At 47.3% G+C, this 21,929-nt stretch overlaps 1 long non-coding RNA gene across 1 annotated transcript in view; it reads left to right on the forward strand.

The window, feature by feature from the left end:
• LOC149864374 (uncharacterized) overlaps positions 1–11,675 on the forward strand; it is a 93,575-nt gene extending 81,900 nt beyond the window's left edge. Inside the window, exons 2-3 of the long non-coding RNA XR_016442570.1 lie at positions 7,239–7,382; positions 10,072–11,675. This is a non-coding gene — a long non-coding RNA (uncharacterized LOC149864374). The remainder of the gene's footprint in view (positions 1–7,238; positions 7,383–10,071) is intronic.
• The last annotated feature ends 10,254 nt before the right edge of the window (positions 11,676–21,929 follow it).

Genomic DNA, 21,929 nt, shown 5'->3' on the forward strand with positions numbered 1-21,929 from the left:
AAAGAGCACATAGTGGCACCTATGGCTAAAGGCTGGAGCACAGTGGCCCCTCATGGTGAAGGGGGTTAATTAGAAGTCTTTGGAGTTTCTGGCTGTTTGCACAAACAAATCCACAGTTGGAGCAGCGTAACTGGATAGCTCTGTACATTAACACATCTCTGAGTAGTGTAAGTTTAAGGTGCTAAATGGAATCTAGAGCAGTGGGAAATCCAGGGTCATGCAAACACAAGTGCGGTTGTGTCGACATAAATGGGAAATATTGTTTTGTCTACACATGTCCTATGTCAGGAAAGCACTGTTTAGAGAACAGGCAGCTAAAAGAGGAGAGATTGAGTTTCTATCTAGCTTTCAGTGGCAAGCACAATTTCAGTAGCATCCATTTGCTTCTTAGAAATGCTTTAAAAGACCTAAGTTAGAGTGCTTGTGCATGCTGATTTAAATTTTTCTGAGCTGTTACAAATTGCTTGAATACCATACATGCATATATCCATGCACATTTTGATTGATGGGTTGCTCAATTATTTGTGTTCATTTGTTCTTCCCTGTTCATTAGGAGTCAAATTCACTTCTAGTTTGCATCAGTGAAGGGCTTTGCCTTGACTTGGATGGGAACTAAATTAATCTCTGTTAGTCCAGCCAGACATGGTAGTGCATTTTTGTGTAGGTGGAAGTAACGTAAGGATGTGCAGTGTAAAAATATATTATTGCCTTCCACTTTAGACATGCTCCAGCATATAGGTGTTCCTATCAAACATGCTACAGTTGACAAATTAAGATACTTTTGTCCTTTCAAGGAAGAAGTATGGTTCAATGATAATTTGGGACTTACTGGTTCAGTTCCTGCCCTGACACAGACTTCCTAGGGACCTTGAGACCATTGGCAATGCATAGGGTGTGGATGTGGGTTTATGTGCACCCCCTGAGATCGACCATGAACCACCTGGAAATGCCAGCCACAAAACTGGAAGTGCAGTTCTGGTTTTGCCACTGGTCAGCGATTGGCTGTTGGGAGGACCCTCCTGCCCGCACCCCCTGGTTGGCAATTGGAGTGAGGCATCTTGCTTGTGTAGAAGCCTTAGGAAAACTCACTGGGTGCATCTACATATGCAGTTAATGAACCTGAACTTTCTACACAGAAAATTCAGGTGCATTAAACTGCTCCCCCACATGCTATAGCAAAACCCCCAGTTTTTCTTTTTCTTTTTTCTTTTAAAATGCATTCCCTCCCATTCCCCAACCATTTCTATCTTTTTCTTTCCCTCTCTATTCCCTATAGATAAGTATAAATGAGCTAAGACATAGGATAACCTTCAGAATTTTATTTTGGTAGCAGGTTGTACTTGTTTTGTTTTTTCTCCTTCTTTATATTGTATAATTATTACGTTTATATTGATTTTTTTTTTTTTTAACTGTTCTTTATTGCTGTTTTACTGGTACTATATGATTTAGCCCTACATATGTAAGTTAGCATAAGTCATGTCAAGTTTCCATTTTGTTTGTCAAATCTCCATCCTGTCCCCAGGAGCAGTTGTGCAACCCATGACTCACACCTACCCCTCCTATGCAACTTGGTTCCTGAATGTATGGGGATGAATGAGGGTGCTTGAGAGATCATGGCAGTAGGTCTAAAAATAGCTCCCTCTGAATGACCGAACTATCAACACCAGTACCTGGACCAATGACCCAGCCCTTGGAACCACCCTCAGCATTCAAGAAACAAAAGATGAGGCAACCCACCATTGTGCCAGGCTGCACATGCTCAGTAAGAACACCTGGAGCCCTCTGAGACAGGACTGACCTTGCCTGGTCAGGCCCTCCCCATAGGAGATCAGAAGTAGTCTGCCCCATAAAAGGGGTAGTGAAGACTGACTCCTTGGGACGCCCTCTCCATCTGGACCAGCACCATGCTACATCAACTATCCACCTAGAGGCCCTGCTGGCGTGCCCCCCCCGGACAACACCTACTGGACAAGGACCCCTTTCCAGCCTGGATAGGTAGCCATCACCTCCCCGCCCCCTCTTCAACCAAGGACCTAGACCTGCTTCTTTCCCCTACCTGGACTCCAGCCCTTCCACTGAGTCTCTTTCTCCTGCTGCCATTGTGAGTGCTTGTGTGTGTGAACCAATAACTTCATGGGGCTATGTAGTGTGTTGTCTGTTTAATAAAACTGTTATTTGGACCCCTAAGTTGGGTTTTGCTTTACTCTGGTTTGGCCCTGCTCCAATGTCTGCTCCTCATCCCTCTAACTTCTGTCTTATTTCTCCCGCTCCTGCTTCTGGCTCACTGCCACCTCCAACACCTGTCCTGAGCTCCTCTCTGCCTCCAAACCCCTTGTTTCTTTGCCACTGTCTTATCTACACTGCCTTTTCCTTTTCCCCTGAGCAACCAGGTTTCTGCCTCAGATTTTTTCTGGCTGTCTCCTCCTTGCCATCACTTACCCCCTCTGCCCCAATATCTCAGCTGTCTTCCTCAGTTTCCAGCCCCAGTCTACCTTAAGTAAACCCAAGCCTCAGTTCCTCAGCCAGCTTCTCTGTAGTCCACCGGTTCTAATGCCGTTTCTGGCAACTTTCACTCCCCACACTAACTCTCTCTCTCTCTCACCTGAACCTTCCCCCAAGTATCCTAGGTACCCCAAGCACACACATACACACTGTACCATCCAAGTTAGGAACTTACCTGTGTGTATGTGTAGGTAGGTTGTATGTGTATAAACTGGTGAATGTGTGTGTGTGCGCATATATATTTATCTATATAGATATATATATGTCATTGTGTGCATGATATATGAATTGGTGATCTGTGTCTAACTTCTGGGGTGTATAGTGTATGTGCTTGAATTGGTGATAGGTATGCATGTGCCTAGGCTGGTTTGGATGTGTATGTGCCTGAGCTGGTAGTGTGTGTGTGGGTATGCACCTAATTGATTTGTGTGTTTGTATATGTGCAGTTGTGTCACAGCCTCCTGTCTAACAGCACAATATTGAGATCCTGAGAGTTGACCTGACCCCACGGGGCAAAAAATGCATTTGCCCATCAGGAGCAAATTTGCTCCTTACAGAGTTCACTTTAGGTCTGCTCCTGCCCTACTCTGTCCCCATATAGCCAGGGAGCATGGGGGTTGTTCCTTATCTCCACATGGCTGGGAGGCAGTGTTCTGCCAAGGCAGGGTAGCTCTCCCTGCCCTCTGTAGCCCCCTGCTGCCTCCAGTGACTGGGAGCACTTTTTAAACTAATGTACCAATTTCTAGTACCTGTAGCTACAGGTACTAGAAAACAGCACATTAGACTAATCTGCTGTGCAGTAATTGCTGTGGATGTGTAGCCAGTGACACTTTACTGCGCAGATTAGATTAGTCTAATGTGCAGTAAAGCATCCTGTGTAGATGCATCCACTGTCATGTGTCTCTGAGACTGTGTTCTCCATCTGGAAAATGGGATGCAGGCTAAAGGACTCTATTGCCAGCCTAGGAAGGCCATACCTAGGTCCCAAAGACTCTTCATGCCCTTCCTACAAGGCCTGGTTACTGAGTTTGAACCTTTGGGAGCCCGATGGGACGCTTGCCCTGCAATCCAAAGATGCAACATGCTTCTGTTCAGTTTAACCTATCTGGCATGAATACAATAATAGTGTGGTCACAGAAGCATGGGGTTTGGTTCAGACATCAAAACCCAGCTTGGACCACGAATAAATATTTAATCAGGTGGCTAACCTGAGCTGTTGCATCTATCCTGCTATCATTACCAAATGAGCTAGTTTAAAGTGAGATCAGGTTTTTCTAAAAGAGCTTCAGTCATAGCTTTTGGCTACAATGCAGCCATACCTTTAGTTGTCATGACTTCTGTACCAAGGGACAGGAAGAGCAAAGCATAGCAAGAAAAACAGCTAAAAGGATGGATGAAGAAGGTATTAATTAAAATAATCCTTAATCTTCCTTAAATGATGCATTAGTGTATCTTCTGGTTTCTCAACATGCCAGTTTCTTCTAACAGCAGAATATGAGAGGATGGCTGCATGGGAGCACAAATTAGTTCAAGAGAGGTTAATCATCACTTGACCCTAGTGAAGTAATGAAATTCCTCCCCCCACCCTCCTCCTTCCCCCATTGCAATCTCTTCCCCTACAAACAGACCTAGGATTAGTTTACTGCTTCCAAGCAAGGCTAATTTAAGAGAGTAAGTCCTTCTTGTACAAAATGAGTTTAGTGTTTCATGAATCGCTCAAAGGTGCTTGCAAATAAGGGGCTGTGTGGGGGGTGTGAACCTTTAGTAGGCAATAGTTACATTCTGCAGCAAAAGTAAAGTAAATCAAGCTTACAAAAGTAAATCCAATTTAAGGATGAGCACCCTCAGAATAGTTTTTAGGTGCATTCTGACAGTGTAGAATGTGTAGCTGCTGCCTACCAGAAAAGAAAATTATTGAAAACTGCTCAAAAACAGAACAAATGTGTAGAAGAGAATGAATGTGTCATCATTATGCTTTCAGCAGCCTCACAGAAGTATCCCTTTCACAGCATCTCTGGGCTGCAGCGAGAATGATGGATAGAGCTGGTCTTCAAAGGATATAGATTATGAAGACTGATAGAAAGAAGCATGGTGAGAGAGCTAGTCCTCCATGCTGGAAACCACCTTAGCTCTGCTACTGTAATTATGCAAATAATACTAAACAGCCTTTTAAATGCAGCTGCAATGTGTTATTGTTCCCTAGATTCAAACTCATTAAGTGGGGGAGATTTGCAGACTATGAAACTTGCCTGAGGCAAATCTTCAAAAAGTTGCCCTCTTCCCCTCTACCCTACCTCCTGCTTCCTTTTTGTGAGAAGAAGCTGAAATGCTAAGTGAATGGGAAAGTTTGATTCAAGTTTAGTGAGATAATGTGAGGGGAAAAAAAGATAAAGTGTAACTGGTATCAGACTCTGTGTGTAAGAACTTTGCTTATTTGTACAGCTAATATAAATAGCCTCTTACACCAATAACTTTCCTAAGAAGGGTGGGTTGCTATGTAGTGTAGGGAATACCAAACAAAGCTGATTTTATTGGTTTCATGTTAGGGAAACATTTTAACTGTAAATAATTTTCTTATTCCATCTGTAATATGACTAAAGTATATTTTGACCTGAAATAGCTTGTTAGGGAAGAAAAGGCAATTTAGTTATGTGAGAATTCAAGAGGACTCTCAGGAAGTTTAGAAATTTGCTGGTGTCTGTGCCACTACTAAGAGTGCCAGTTCAGATGTAGACCTTTCAAAGAAAATCTGGTGAAGATACTGTCTAGATGTCATGTAACCTAAATGATAATTTATTACGTTGAAAACTGTCCACGTATAGCATGTTTTACTGATTAAATTCTTCATGGAGAGAGAAGAAAACCACATACCATGCACCTGGCAAAGAAGAAGCTGATCAGAACCTGGGAAATAGTAGACACCAAGATCCAGATCAAAGTTTGAGACCTGTGTAGATTACTTTCAATAAACCTTAGCCCTCAAAGTTGTGGAATGAAGACTGAAGGACACTAAAGAGATACTTCCTGCCAGGGGGAGACTTGGACTGCGGGGCACGTTCACCCTGCCCTACAGTTGTGATAGGGAAGAACTCCATCCCCTCTTTGGGTAGCTGAATGCAATTTTTTCTGTGAATTTTCATGGCAGGAATTTTATTGTTAATAGCTCTTCTGTGCTTTAGGGACAGTCAGGGTCCCCCTAGTGCTTCCAATCCCCAAATGAAAATAAAATACCTCATATATTGTTAGATCTTATGTATAGCTCTTAGGGGTGGCAGCAAGTTGATTACCTTCCTTCTCTTCTGGTGTTACCATTGGAGCCTCCTCATGTGTGGGGAGGGGAGTGTACTTGTTGTGCAGAACCAAGGGAGGAGCAGCTCTGGCCCTGCATTTCCTGGAGCGTGAGGTGACTGTCTTCCAGGTTGCTCCAGGTGGGTCTTCCTGGTTAGCTATCATGTTGGCTACCATCCCCATTTCTTTCTCTTTTTCTTTCTTCAGGAGAAGGGTCATTGATGAAGTCTTTGTGGCCCTGATGGTGTGCAGCTGACATATCTCTTCCTTGAGCTCCCACACCCGGCCCTCCAGAGACTCCACCAGGGAGCACACCCCACAAGTGGGGGTGTCCCCATGCCCAGTTGCCAGCAGCCATGCCAGGCAGCCCTCACAGTCTGGGGCCATGGGCTCTGTCTAGGTGGAGGTCTCAGTGATATCGTGACACCTGTGGGTATGGTGAGTCACCTCCATGGCCAGGAGCGATTGTGTGGCTATGCTATTACCTATGAACAGGCCTGCAAACTGACTGCAAACTGCTTCCCCTGTTTGCAGTCCCTGGCATTTTGTATGTCCCTTAATGCTCATTGGACTAAATCTACTGTGCATTAGCATGGTTTTTGCCAGCTGCGCTAATGCTCAGTAGAATTAATCCAAGGAGCATTAAGCATCTTGTGTAGATACCCACTGTGTTGGTGATACTAAACACTGATCTATTTATATTTCTTGTAGATACTTGTTCATTGTAGGTATAGAGCAAACACAGTGGGCAGCCTAGAATACTGAATCTGTACTGTTCTCTAATCCTATATCTAGTGGCATGATGTAATGCAGTGATTCAATGCACTTACTAAAAAAGAAACATTTCAAGCACAATGCTTCATACTCTTAATGTGCAGAGAACTCTAACCCATTAATCTTGCTTATGGCTTTCTTTCGGTGATAAACACATTGTTCTGAATTTTTATTTTATACAGAAGTTCACCTGTAATATTCCAAGTTACAAATGTATTTTCAAATTTAAATATTGGAATTAAAGAAAAAATATGAAATAATACTTCAGGGAGCTTTCATGTTTTCACCAGGAAGAGAGAACACTATTGGTGTCTCTTCCAAAGAAAAATCAATACTTTCTGTCACCAGAGTAGTTCTAGAGTGCTCTCTGTCAGGAACAAGGATGCAAGAAATAGCTCTGCGACTAAAAAAGATTGTGATGGGAATAGGGGAGAGCCATTTCTGAGAAGTTGGAAGAGAATAACTAGGATTCTTTAGCTGGGAGAAGAGAAAAGCTGGGGGTGATTTGATAGGCCCCTGGCAGATGTTACTTTCATCAAGCAGCAGGTAATATCACTCAATGGAAGCTGTCACGCCATGTGACCTCTTCCACATTCAACTGTTGAACTATCCCAAGAGGTAAAAATCAATGGGCTCCACCTTTCCCCTAAAGGTAAGCGTGTGTTCTCTTCTAGGTTGGCGGACCTCCTCCGGCGGGCTTTAAACTAGGCTCGTCGGGGGAAGGGGAAGATGAGGGTGGAGGATATATCAGACTGCCAGACCAAACAGCACCCACAACTACAGCCCAGCCCAGACCGATGAGAGAAGCAATCAAACAGGTAAGAGAGAGGGGCCAGGGTAATACTGGGACTAGGGGGTCAGCACACACACCCACAGGAGGCCTCAAATGCCTCTATACAAATGCTCGTAGTATGGGCAATAAGCAGGAGGAACTCACCCTCCTGCTGGCTGACACCAGCCCAGACATAGTGGGGATTACGGAAACGTGGTGGGATGAAATGCATGATTGGGCAGTAAATTGGATGCTTATCTTGCTGGGATCCTATGACCCCAGCTGACTTCCTGCCCTTTGGGAAGGGGGCTGGACTCGATGATCTCCCGAGGTCCCTTCCAGCCCTAATGTCTATGAAATCTATGAAATCTATGAAATGTCAAGGGCTATAGGCTGTACAGGAGGGACAGGATAGGAAAGAGGGGTGGGGGCGTGGCGCTCTATATTAAGGAGGAATACACATCCTCATTAATAAGCAAGGAGCCAGGGGAGGGGCACTCTGAAGTGCTTTGGGTTAGAGTACACGGCAGTCGAGGGGAAAGGGACTTAACAGTGGGAGTCTACTACAGACCTCCCAACCAGGGAGAAGAGCTTGACCAGGAATTCTTGGGTCAGCTCACAGAGGTAGTGAAGGCTAGGGATGTAGTAGTCATGGGGGACCTGAACTTCCTGGACATCTGCTGGGAAGAGCAGTCACCCAGGTCTGAACGCTCACGTAGGTTCTTGGCCAGAGTGCAGGACCTCCATCTAACCCAGGAGGTGCACAACCCCACCAGGGGGATGCCTTGTTGGACCTAGTGCTGGCCACGGGTGACGACCTGGTGAGGGGGCTGCGAGTGCCTGACCACCTGGGCGACAGAATAGTCCTCCCTGGTGATGACCCCTTCTTTCCATTGGGTGTAAGTTTCCTTTTTAGCAAGGAGACATTCCCGGATGCTTTTGGTGAGCCATGGAGGCTTGTGTGCTCTCCTGCTCCCTTTGATCCTCATTGGGATTACCTTCCTTTGGGCTTGGAGGTTTCTCTCCTTAAGAAGCGACCACTCTCCTTAGACACCTGGCTCCCCACCCCCCCGGGACCTCAGCGCTTCTCCAACTATCCTCCTTATCTCGTTGACGTTTGCCCCCCTAAAATCTAGGGCCGCTGCCTTACTGCATGCCTTTGCCACCTTGCGCTGGATGGTGAATTCCAGCAGGTGATGATCGCTGTCGCCCAGGTGGTCGAGCACCTGCAGCCCCCTCACCAGGTCATCACCCGTGGCCAGCACTAGGTCCAACAAGGCGTCTCCCCTGGTGGGGCTGTGCACCTCCTGGGTTAGATGGAGGTCCTGCACTCTGGCCAAGAACCTACGTGAGCGTTCAGACCTGGGTGACTGTTCTCTCCAGCAGATGTCTGGGAAGTTCAGGTCCCCCATGACTACCACATCCTTAGCCTTCACGACCTCTGTGAGCTGACCCAAGATTTCCTGGTCAAGCTCTTCTCCCTGGTTGGGAGGTCTGTAGTAGAGTCCCACCGTTAAGTCTCTTTCCCCTCGACTACCGTGTACTCTAACCCAAAGCACTTCAGAGTGCCCCTCCCCTGACTCGTTGCTAATTGATGAGGATGTGTATTCCTCCTTAATATAGAGTGCCACACCCCCACCTCTCTTTCCTATCCTGTCCCTCATCTTGGTGTGCTGTGACCAGCAGGGTCCCACAAGGTTCTGTCCTAGGGCCTATACTGTTTAACATTTTCATCAGTGATGTGGACACTGGTGTCAGAAGCGGACTGGCCAAGTTTGTAAATGACACCAAACTCTGGGGTAAAGCATCCACACCTGAGGATAGGAGGGTGATCCAGGCAGATCTGGACAGAGTAATGAATGGACAGATGAGAATGTGATGGTGTTCAACACTGAAAAATGCAAGGTTCTCCACCTTGGGAGGAAAAACCTGCAGCATGCTTATAGGTTCATTAGTATTATGCTGGTTAGCACTACAGATGAAAGGGACTTGGGTGTCATGGTTGACCACAAGATGAAAATGAGCCTTCAGTGTGATGCCGCAGCTAGTAAAGTGAGCAAAATGCTAGCTTACATCTATAGATGCTTCTCAAGCAGATCCCGGGATGTCATTCTCCCACTGTACTTGGCCTTGGTGAGACTGCAGCTGGAGTACTGTGTCCAGTTTTGGGCTCCAAATTCAAAAAGGATGTGGAGAAGCTTGAGAGGGTGCAGAGGAGAGCCACATGCATGATCAGAGGTCAGGAAAACAGACCTTATGATGAGACGCTGAGGGCCATGAGGCTCTTCAGCCTGGAAAAGCGCAGGCTCAGGGGTGAACTGGTGGCCACCTATAAGTTTATCAGGGGTGCTCATCAGGATCTGGGGGAACATCTGTTCACCAGAGCCCCTCATGGGATGACAAGATCAAACAGTCGCAGACTCCACTGTGACTGATTCAGGCTGGACATAAGAAAGAACTTCTTCACTGTCCAAGCCCCCATGGTTTGGAATAGACTGCCACCAGAGGCGATTCAACCACCCACTTTGAATGCCTTCAAGACACATTTGGATCCTTATCTTGCTGGGATCCTATGATCCCTGCTGACTTCCTGCCCCTGGGGCAGGGGGCTGGACTCGATGATCCTCCAGGGTCCCTTCCTGCCCAAATGTCTATGAAATTAGGAAAAACTCAATTCTGAGGGTTGTTAAGCACTGACCAGATTATGGAGGGGTAATGCAATCTTTTAAATGCAGGTTGGATAAACATTTATCTGCAATGGTTTAGACAGAGATGTTCCCACCTTCACCAAGTATGAATGTCAAGATCACATTCTGAGGTCCCTTCCAGTTCATTTTTTCTATGATCTTTCACTGAGACTTATTGGCACCACCAGACCAGCTGCAATGGATCAAGGAGGACTTTGCCAAGCTGTAGAAGTTGCTTAAAGAAATGAAGATTTAGGTGATTTCAGTGGAATTCATTGGGTCTCTACAAAGGAGACAAAAGTGTGACAAGAAAATGAAGATAAACAGTTTGGGACTACTTGATCATTGGAAGACATTTGTAGGAAAAGGATTGCTCTTGATGAATGGATTCCATCTCCACATCTGGGATTGAAATGTATGACTGTCAGAAAGAGCTTCAAGTTGAGAAATGGAGGTGGTGGGGATGACTCAGGTACTGCACGTACTTTGATTTTAATATGCGGAAAGAAGAAAAAATTGAGAATGTAGCAATGGATAAAAAGATAGCACTGGTTGGGAGGATACTTAGGAAGGAGAAAATAAATACTATTATGATGAGAACAGTAACCTAAAAGCTAAGGTGAAAGTGTATTATGAAGGTGTAGCAAAACCCCCAGTTTCTCTCTTGCTTTTTTTTTTTATTGCATTGACTCCCCTTCCCCAACCCTTTCTGACTTTTTCTCTTCCTCTCTATACCCAGAGATAAGTATAAGTAAGCTAAGATGTAGGATAAGCTTTAAACATTTTTATTTTGCTAGCAAGTTTTTAGTTTTGGATATCCACTGTTTCATATTGTACTATTATTAGGTTTGTATTAATTTTACTGTTGTATATTGTATTATTATAATTTTTGTATTGATTTTTATTGTTTCATATGGATATTGTATGGTTTAGGCCTGTGTTTATAAGTGAACCAAAGTCATGTCAAGTTTCCATTTTATATGTTAAGCCTCCATCTTCTGTCCTCTGCCTGGGCATCCCATGTTGCAACAGTATGATTCATTGTACCCCTCCCATGTAAATTGGATCCCAGATGAATGAGTGTGATTGGGAATTACTGAAATACAATGGTAGCAGGCCTATACTGAATGACCTGTAATGACTGGGCCATCACCTTGCATTGATTCATCCAGGAACCACAGACCTCACCCAGGAACAGAGACAAGGCCAGCATTTGAAAGACAAAAGACCCTGCAGAACCAGCAACTCTCACCATTACAGACACTTGAAACTGCACATCCTGCATGGAGCACACTTGCTCAGTACTCCAGGGGCTGACTCTTGCCTGGGCATGCCTCCTGTCACCAGGGTCACACAAGGTCTGACCCTATAAAAAAGGGTCAGTGAAGACAGACCTAGTGGGACACCCTATCCATTTGGACCAGCACCATGCCACACCACCTATCCACCCAGAGGCCCTGCCAGCGACCCCCCTCTGGACAACATCTACTGGACAAGGACCCCTTTCCAGCCTGAATCAGGGTCCCTGCACCAAGCCTTTCTAACTCCTACTGCCATTGTGTGCGTGCGTGTGTGCGTGTGTGTGGGTGGGTGCAAGGGAACCAGTTTGACATTGTGTCACCATCTCCCCTGTTCAATAAAACCACCGTCATTTGCAACCCCAAGTTGGGTCACGTTTTACTGAATCCCAGTCCCTTCCCTATCTTAAATTCCAGCCTCATTCTCTCTCTCTCTCTCAGTTCTAGTCCCCCATCCTCTCTGCTAGTTTCCTGATCTCCTCCCAATTCCATCTCCCATTTTCTGCCACCTCTCAGCCTCCCCTCCTCCTACGGCCTTTTCCCTGTGACTTTCTGCTACGTTTCTCTGCTTTCCTGCTTCCCTGCCACCAGCTCCTTTTCCTGTGATTTTCTGCTGTCCATGTCTCTGTTTTCAGGCTTCTCCCGCACATTCTGTAATCCTCCTCCACCCCATTGCAGCTTCCCAGCTCCTCTTAGCTTTCCTGCAGTTTTCTTCCAGCACCTACTGCCTTTTCCCTGTGACTTTCTGCTGCCTTTCTCTGCTTTCCTGCTGCCTGCTGCTTTTCCTTTGATTTTCTGCTGTTTTCAGGCTTCCCAGGCACCTTCTGTAGTCATCCCCACCCCACAGCTTCCCAGCTCCTTGTGGCTGTCCTGTAGTTTCTCCAGCAGCTGGAGCCTTTCTCCAGCTCCCAGCACCTACTGCCACTCCCTGCAACTTCTCTAGCTGCCTTGGAGCCATCCTTTGGCTCCCTACATCCAGAGCCCCTCTTTAACATTCACACTTTCCCTTAGTCCCATTTCCCCGCCTCTCCATCTACCTTTTCAGCTCCCCCATAGCTCTGGCTCCAGTCCCAGACTCTGTGCCGGCATGCTTCCCTGTTCTGCAGGCTTTGGGCATTGTCTTTTAATCAATTAAGATCAATTAACCTAAAGTTACCCCCGAGCTTCAGTTCTTCAGCCCAGGCCCCTGTAGTCTACTGGTTCTAATCACGGTCCTGGTAACTTTAACTCCCTACACTTCTACTTTCTTACCTTAACCTTTCCCCAGGTATCCCAAGTATACCAAGCACATACATACATACATACATATCACAATACCCAACTTAGGTACTCATTTGTGTGTATGTGTAGGTGGGTGGTATGTGTGTAAATTAGTGAATGCACATATAAATACATACACAGATATCATTGTGTGTGTGTGTGTGTGTGGTATATGAATTAGTAATCCACATACGTGTATTGAATGTGCAGATGTTGGTAACTGGTAACTGATTCTGTCTAAATTTGGTGTGTGTAGCATGTATGGGCTTAAACTGGTGATAGGTGTGCATAAACCTAAACTGGTTATTTTGAACGTATGTGTATCTGAGTTGCTAGTGTGAGTGGTGTGTGTGTGTGTGTGTGTGCATGGCATTGTGTGCATTAGTGATCTGTGTCTAACTTCTGGGGTGTATAGTGTATGTGCTTGAATTGGTAATAGGTATGCATGTGCCTAGGCTGGTTTGGATGTGTATGTGCCTGAGCTGGTAATATGTGTGTGTGCGCACCTGATTGGTTTGTGTATTTGTATATGTGCAATTATGTTACACCCTCCTGTCTAACAATGCAACATTGAGATCCTGAGAGTTGGCCTGACCCCACAGGGCAACAAAGGCAGATGTAGTAACTGTTTTCCCTGGATTTGAGCAGCATAGAACAGAATTGCACTTAGACTTTGAGACTTTTTAATAGGTGGTATGGAATCTGACACATTGTGTTCGGAAGTTTCCTTAGTGGCCTCTTAATTTTGTAGGTGATCTGTTGCCTACATGAGTTGTGGGGACTCTCTCATGTGGGCTTGATACTTTTGTGAAGTTACTGGTTGACTTGCGAGACTCTTATTTTAATAGTTGGCAATTTTTTTTCATGGCATGGAAAATGGATCTCAATATGGAGGCACTTCAGTGCATTTGCACTGATCAGAGACACCAATGCCCATGTCTAGGTGAGCAGGGGCATGCATTTGCAGTGGTACAAATAGTAGCAGCACAAATTTTCCACTACATTTTTCTGCTGTGGGCAAACTGCCCAGCTAGGGACAGAAGTTACACACAAACTGGTTTAAGTCTTCAGAAACTGGTTTAAACCTGTAACAGAACAGAAGCTCAGTGTACATAAACCAGTCTCAAAATGACTTAAACTGGTTTAAGATAAGCCTGGTTGAATGTAGTATTAGACTTAACTGCTATGGGTCAAACGGTTTATGAAACTTCTGTCCCAGACCCCTTCCTGGTTCAAGTTAAATCACAGTCCCCCAGCATAGGCGTTGTGTTTACTTCCTCTTCATACTGTTTATGAGGTTTCTGGGATTTGCAGTCTAGGTTCACAGCAGCAGGACACTGCAGAGTTGCTCATTACTTCCTCTTTCTGCTTCCAGGTGCCTCTGGGATTTGTAGTCCATGATCACAGCCAGCAGGACTCCACAGGGTTGTTCCCTTCTGTTCCAAAACATGCTTGCTTCTGAGAGAGACTATTCTTGTTCAAATTTTTATAAATTCAGTGCCATTGCCTTTTTCCTCACCCACCTCCTCATCCTGGCAGGCACAGTCTCCTTACCCTGCTCCCCACCAGCCAGACCCTCCAGCTTACTCTGGGTTGGGGCCTGGCCATCCCCCTTTGCTGAAACAGGGAGCGGGGAAAAGCCTTGGAGATGGCAGGTTGGGAGGTGTGCTCTAGCACCCTGCAGCTTCTGGCTTGAGCCACTGAAGGCATGTACTTGCATTTCCTGAGGCAAAAGTGAATTTCCATTTGCTTGCTTGTCAGTTCAACCTCAGCAGCTTAGACTGACTTGCAGAGCCTGAATTGATTCAGCCTGAATTAACTGTCTGTACTTAGCCCCTGTGCTCAGCTCCTCCAGGCTCCCAGGGTGCTGCTTTGACTGGGCTCCATGTGCTGTGGGGTAGGGAACTGGACTGCCCCCACTACGAGGCATCCTCTACCCCAGTCAGCCAGGGAGTGGCACATGGACACACAGAGCTGGCTGGGGTGCAGTGTGCCTCAGCGCAGAGCCTCCATGGCCTATGAAGACGGGATGCTGTCTGTTTCCCTGTCTCCACATGCCTCAGCACAGGGGACTTTGCAGTGGAGCCTTGAGGCATGCAGAGACAGGGGATCAAGACATCCCCGGGCTGCCTGCTCTCCCATCTTTAGGCACACTGGACTCCCGCCATCCCCACTGGCTAGAGTGCAGTGTCTCTCAGTGTGGGGGCTTCATGTTGTCTTGGCCATGCTATTCTGGCATTCTTTGCTCTGCTTTCTTCCTCCAGGGTTTTTTTGCTACTAGGAAATCCTGGTAGCAAATTTTGCCTCTGCTCTGCAAATTAGCAGTGCCGTGCACAGTTTAAGATGCAACACGTGTGGTTTCTGGTACTAAGAACTGCACATGCCTTCATGTGTGGATGTGGACAATCAGTATTGTTGAAGTAGATTTATCTAGGCCCCTATAACTTGACTATAAATTTATCCAGGCCTCTATCCAACTGTAGATCACTCCAAGCCTCTAACTTAACAAGGGAAAAAGAGTGAAGAAAAAAAATGGCATTGCTTCGTATTTTAAATTGTTTTAAGATAAGAAAAACTCTTCTGCTTATTATGACTCCATGTACAGTTCTTTTGGAAGAAATGTTCTTCCTTTCCTAAAAACAAAAATGGTGATAACAGTTTTCAAAACAAAACATGCTACTGAGCAAGTAACTGTGTGGAGTTCGCACAGGGCAGGGTGTGGGAGGGCACGAGACCCTGCCTGTGACCCCCCAGAGTAGTCAGCCCCAGCTGTAGCCAGCCTACCAGAGGCATGACACGGATGGGCACGCGCCGCACCCTGAGGGTCCCCTCGGGCTCTGCGGTCCCCCCATCAGGCACCTCAGAGACGGCCACCCAGACGGAGCCCATGGTTCCGGGCTCCACACAGATGGAGCCCCTGGCTCTTGGCTGCGGGGGCTGCCTGTCCCTTTTTCAGGCTCTGGGGCCCGGGAGCATGGCCACCTCCCCTTGCGGGGTCTGCTCCCTACTGGGGTCTCTGGCAAGCCAGCTGGAGGAGCTCCAGGCCACAGTCCAGAGACTGCGTGCCATCAGGGACTCCAAGCAGGAGATAGACTCCTACTGCCAGGCCCTTCTTCCCTGGAAGCCACAGGGGAGAGCACCGTCTCCCTCCATGATTAAGGAGGACTCTGGGACCTCCCGCTTTGCCCAGTCAGGGGCATGGACCAAGGTGGTCAAGGGCCCGAAGGCCCGCCGCACCAAGGCCCCTCCCTTGCCAGAGCTTAGCAACAGATTCACACCTCTTGCAGCCCCAGCAGAGCCTGCTCAATTGCCAGCTCCCGCAGGCAACCCAGGCTCAACCACAGCTACTGGCCCTGCTCTCCCCAAATCGAAGCAAAAGGTGTTTGTTGTGGGAGACTCCATCCTGCGGGGCACTGAAGGAGCAATCTGTCGCCTCGACCCCTTAGCCCGGGAAGTCTGCTGCTTCCCGGGGGCCCGCATCCGAGACATTGCGGAGAGGATCCCGCAGCTCCTCTGGCCCACAGACCACTACCCCATGCTCCTTATTCACGTGGGCACCAATGACACGGCTCGGAGCACCCCCAGCCAGGTCATGAGGTGCTACAGGGAGTTGGGAGCGGGGCTTAGGGGTCTGGGAGCTCAGGTGGTGTTTTCTTCGATCCTCCCAGTCTTGGGCTATGAGCTGAGGAGGGAGAGGAGGATCCACGCAGTGAAACAAAGACTGCGGAGCTGGTGTCATCGGGAAGGCTTTGGCTTCCATGACCACAGCCCGCTCTTTGATGAGACAGGCAGCGAGCTGCTGGGAAGAGATGGCCTCCACCTCTCTCCCCTGGGGAGGAGGCTCTTCTCAGCCAGGCTGGCTGACCTGCTCCACCAGGCTTTAAACTAAGCCCTCTGGGGGATGGGGGGATGACTGCCACTGCTGGCCCGCTGAGCGACCCTTGCAAAGCCAGCAGACCAAGGCACTTAAGGCAGCCCACCCCTGCCCCAGCCCTGGCACAATCTGTGGGCAAGGCAAGAGCCCCTAAGGGCACACTTGCCTGCCTGTACACTAATGCCAGGAGCCTGGGTAACAAGCAGGAAGAGCTTGTCCTCCTGCTCAGTGCAAAGAATTATGACGTCATTGGGATAACAGAGACCTGGTGGGACTCCACCCATGACTGGACCACAGGTATAGAGGGCTATACCCTGTACAGGAGGGATCGTGTTGAACAAAAAGGGTAGGGGTGTAGCTCTCTATGTGAAGGAAAGCTACATGTCCCTGCAAGCTGATGTTGGCGACCAGCATGGACAGCTAGAGACCCTCTGGGTAAAAATTCGTTGGAAAAATGGCACAGGGGACACAACAGTGGGAGTCTACTACAGACCTCCCACTCAAAGTCCTGAGCTTGACCAGGAGTTCACCCGGGAACTGACTGAGGCCGCTTGCTCCGGGACCTTGGTTGTCATGGGTGACTTCAATTACCCGGACATCTCCTGGGAAGATCACTCAGCAAAATCTGAGCGGTCGCAAAGCTTTCTCTCATGCATGGATGACCTCTACCTGACTCAAGAAGTCTATGGGCCAACAAGAGGCAAAGCGCTGCTCGACCTGGTACTGGCTACAGGGCACGACCTAATCGGTGACCTAGTGATCGATGGGAAGCTGGGTGACAGCGACCACGAGCTGATCACCTTCATCATCCACCATAAAGCTGGCAAGTCAGTCAGCAACACAGAAGTTGCTGACTTCAGAAAAGCCAAGTCTGACAAGCTCAAGAGGCTTGTCGGCCAGGCCCTCAGGGACCATGACCCCAGGGAGATGGGAGTTCAAGAAGAGTGGTTGCTTCTCAAGGAAGCAATCCTCAAGGCACAAGCTAAATCTATTCCAACGCGGAGGAAAGGCAGCAAGAAGGCACAGCAGCTCTCCTGGCTCTCTAGGGACCTAGTGGACCTCCTGCGGCTAAAAAGGAAAGCCTACAAAGGATGGAGGACGGGATTCACCTCCAAGGAGGATTATTCTGCGCTGGTCCGGTCCTGCAGGGAGCAAACCAGGAAAGCCAAGGCTGCAACTGAACTCCAACTAGCTTCAAGCATCAAGAACAACACAAAGTCCTTTTTCAGATATGTGGGCAGCTGGAGGAAAAGCAAGGGCAATGTTGGACCCCTGCTAAACCAGATGGGGCAACTGACAACTGACACCCAGGAAAAAGCCAACCTATTAAATAGGTACTTTGTGTCAGTCTTTCATCAGTCACACGGGATGCCCACGCCTGCTATGGGACAGGGAGATCTGGGTGATGGGGATCCCCTACTCTCCATAAATGCTGACCTCGTGAAGGAACACCTTGAGAAGCTGGATACCTTCAAGTCAGCCGGCCCTGACAATCTGCACCCCAGGGTACTCAAGGAGCTGGCGAGCGTCATAGCCCAGCCCCTGGCACAGATCTTTGAAAACTTCTGGCGCTCTGTTGTAGTGCCTGAAGACTGGAAGAAGGCCAATGTGGTGCCGATCTTCAAGAAAGGGAGGAGAGTGGATCCGGCTAAATACAGGCCCATTAGCCTGACTTCTATCCTGGGGAAGATCTTAGAAAAGTTTATTAAGGAGGCCATCCTTGATGGACTGGCCCAGGCTAACATTCTAAGGGATAGCCAGCATGGGTTTGTTGTGGGTAGGTCTTGTTTGACCAATCTCATTTCCTTCTATGACCAGGTGACCTATCACCTGGACAAGGGAGAAGGATTGATGTCATATATCTTGACTTCAAAAAAGCCTTTGATTTGGTATCCCACGATCACCTCTTGGCCAAACTGCCCAGTTGTGGCCTTGGCTCCACCATGATTCGCTGGCTGGGAAACTGGCTCCGTGGTCGGACCCAGAGTGTTGCAATTGATGGCAGTCACTCATCGTGGTGCCCTGTGACCAGTGGGGTCCCTCAAGGCTCTGTTCTGGGATCCATCCTGTTCAACATCTTCATTAATGATGTGGACATTGGAGTCAGGAGTGGACTGACCAAGTTCGCTGATGACACCAAACTTTGGGGCAAAGCATCCACGCCAGAAGATAGGCGAGTGATCCAAGCTGACCTGGACAAGCTCAGCAAATGGGCGGACAAGAACCTGATGGTGTTTAACACCGAAAAATGGAAGGTTCTCCACCTTGGGAGGAAAAACCTGCAGCTTCCTTATAGGCTCGGCAGTGCTACGTTGGATAGCACTACAGAAGAAAGAGACTTGGGGGTCATCATTGACCACAAGATGAACATGAGCCTGCAATGTGATGCTGCAGCTAGTAAAGTGACCAAAACGCTGGCTTGCATCCATAGATGCTTCTCGAGCAAATCTCAGGACGCCATTCTCCCCTTGTACTCGGCCTTGGTGAGGCCGCAGCTGGAGTACTGCGTCCAGTTTTGGGCTCCACAATTCAAAAAGGATGTGGAGAAGCTTGAGAGAGTCCAGAGGAGAGCCACGCGCATGATCAGAGGTCAGGAAAACAGATCTTACGATGACAGGCTGAGAGCCATGGGACTCTTTAGCCTGGAAAAGTGCAGGCTCAGGGGTGATCTGATGGCCACCTATAAGTTTATCAGGGGTGACCACCAGGATCTGGGGGAACGTTTGTTCACCAGAGTGCCCCAAGGGATGACGAGGTCGAATGGTCACAAACTCCTGCAAGACCGTTTCAGGCTGGACATAAGGAAGAATTTCTTTACTGTCCGAGGCCCCAAGGTCTGGAACAGTCTGCCATTGGAGGTGGTTCAAGCACCTACATTGAACACCTTCAAGAGTAAATTGGATGCTTATCTTGCTGGGATCCTATGACGCCAGCTGACTTCCTGCCCTTTGGGCAGGGGGCTGGACTCAATGATCTCCCGAGGTCCCTTCCAGCCCTAATGTCTATGAAATCTATGAAATCTATGAACTGTTATGATTTACCCTGACTTTCTTTTCAAGAATGCTTTATTTAAACAATTTTAGGTATAAAAAGGTATGTTAACTTGTAGAGGGGAGGAGTTCTGTTAGATCGCCTCCCTACGATCGTATGGTATAGTCGCGAATAAACTCAGACCGAGTCTGTGAACTCTACTACCAAACACAATGCGAAGTTTGATTTCTTCCACAATTATGGTGCCGTGACTCGGATAGAGATGGCCGAAGTGATCAGTGGGGACTCAGGCATCTCTTCACTGAAGCCCTGGCGCCAAATCAAGGTAAGAAACCTTTTGAAATCTCTAGTGAGAGGCTGTCTCTGTGTCTTCCTGATTTGCTGCTTAAGGCTTACTCTATCCAACCTTTTTGCTGTCAGAATTTTCAGACCCACTCTGTAAGTAGTAACTGTGAGTAGAAAGAGTTAAGGTTAAAGACTGTGTTGCTGTTGTCAGTAAATGTATTTCCCTGTGTGAATTGAGTTAAGTTCTGTAAAGAACTATGAGGTCTTTCTAAGGCCAGGAGTGGAAACCTTGTGCAGCTGCCCCGAGGACATTGGACTTGTTCTGTGTGCTCTTCAAAAGCAAGGGTGCAAGGTGGAAACTCTTAGAGTGTAAGTGTTTTCCACGATAAGTGTTTACCAAGGCTGGGACTAGAGAAATGCTCTTGAACCTCATGCCTCAATGCAAAAATTCCCTTGTGTGAATTGAGAGTATAAATTAAGAAATATAAGCCACTAACCAGGTCTGAGACTAAGGTTGGGTTCAGCTGCCCCAAGGCTATCTGGAAGGGCAGTTTTGAATGCAAAGGGGCCCAACTGGAACCCTGTGACCCAGTGGACAGGCTTACCCTTTTCCCACCCTCAAAAATGAGCCGTGTCTAACCATGAGTAACTACATTGTATGCTGTTATTGCAGTGGAGTCTTGTCTTTGGACATTAGCCACAGCATCTCTGTGCCACTAGCAAATCTCACAACCTGACCGGACACCTCAATAAGCCATTCCTGTGTGAAAGACCTGTGTGAATTGAGTTAAAGGAATGGGGAGTGGAGGATCTAAAGATGTACCGGCTCTGCCAAAAGGAACTCCAGCATTGTATATGTACACACACTATGGCCATAAAAGTTGTAAGTTTTGAAACAAATGGAATAGGTATACCAAAAATGACTCTAGTTTGCAGTTTCCCCTGGAGGGAACATTTGATTTAAGTAAAATCATTCATCTCTGTGGAGCCCTTCAGTCAAAAGGCAGTAAAACACCACAGACTCAGTGGGATTCAATTTTTGATTGGTATAAGGAAGCTTCCAAACGATGCCAAAAATCTCAAGTTCAAAGCCTTAAAGATTCCCAAGACAAACTGAAATATCAGATAAAAGAATTAAAACAGAAAAAGTGCACCGACAGGAAATCCCCCATCAATAACAACAGTACCATCAGCACCAACACCACTTTATCCACAATTGACTAAGAATGAATCTGTAGAAGACATAATTGATTTCATTAGTCCCAGGCACAATCTAAATCCAAAGAAATCTAGAGTGACCAAATAGACTCTTCCAGTAGAAAAAGCTCACCCCAGGAACCTATCACCCAACAATCATCTCCACCCCCCTGAGCATGCCCACTAGAATCCAGGTAGCTGATTCCTGAAGCCTCGACCTCCTCTTATTTAAGGTCTGGCACCCAGTATGGTCCAGTCCCTTCTTCAAAACCTAAAAAGGCTCTTCAAATGCCCTTACATCAACTCCCAGGGCAGGGTCCAAATGGGAAATCTACATCACAGTTCATGCTAAATGGCCTGCTCAAGATCCAGGAGGAGATGGTCGCTTAGTGAGTGCCCAAGAACATCTTCTTAAAGCCATACTTAAGATTTGCCCTAGAAAAACTGACTGGGCAAAAATAAATAATTGCAAGCAAAATAAAGAAGAATCCCCAGCGGATTACATGGATCGCTTAAAACTAGTATTTGAAAGACATTCAGGTATTGAAAAGGCAGCTGAAACTGCCCCAGAAGCAGTTGTTGCTGCTTTTGTTCAAAGACTCCTTCCTAAAGTCCAGGAACAACTGCGCACAGTTGCTGTAGGCTGGCAAACTAAAACACTGGCAGAACTGGTCACCATTGCAAATGATTGTACAATCTGTCAAGAAAAAAAAAATCACAAAAACTAAGTTAATGTCATTACAATTGCAGACTTTTAGTAGGGGCAGAGGGTTCCTTTGGGGACAATTTAGAGGCAGGGGATGTGGTCATGGGATGGGACAAGGAGGGTTTCAGTCCCAAATTAGTGACAGTTGTCACTATTATGTTCAACCAGGACACTGGAAGGTGCACTGTCCTCATCGGCCTGGCTAGCTGGAGATAACAGTTAACCTGCCACCACCTCCTCCCACTTAATTCTCTGTCCCGAATCAAAGAGCCTCCTGTTAGGACAGCTTAAGAAA

The sequence above is a fragment of the Crocodylus siamensis genome, chromosome 5 (genome assembly GCF_052110815.1).
Source record: "Crocodylus siamensis isolate JL-2025a chromosome 5, ASM5211081v1, whole genome shotgun sequence".
Classification (NCBI taxonomy): Eukaryota; Metazoa; Chordata; order Crocodylia; family Crocodylidae; genus Crocodylus; species Crocodylus siamensis.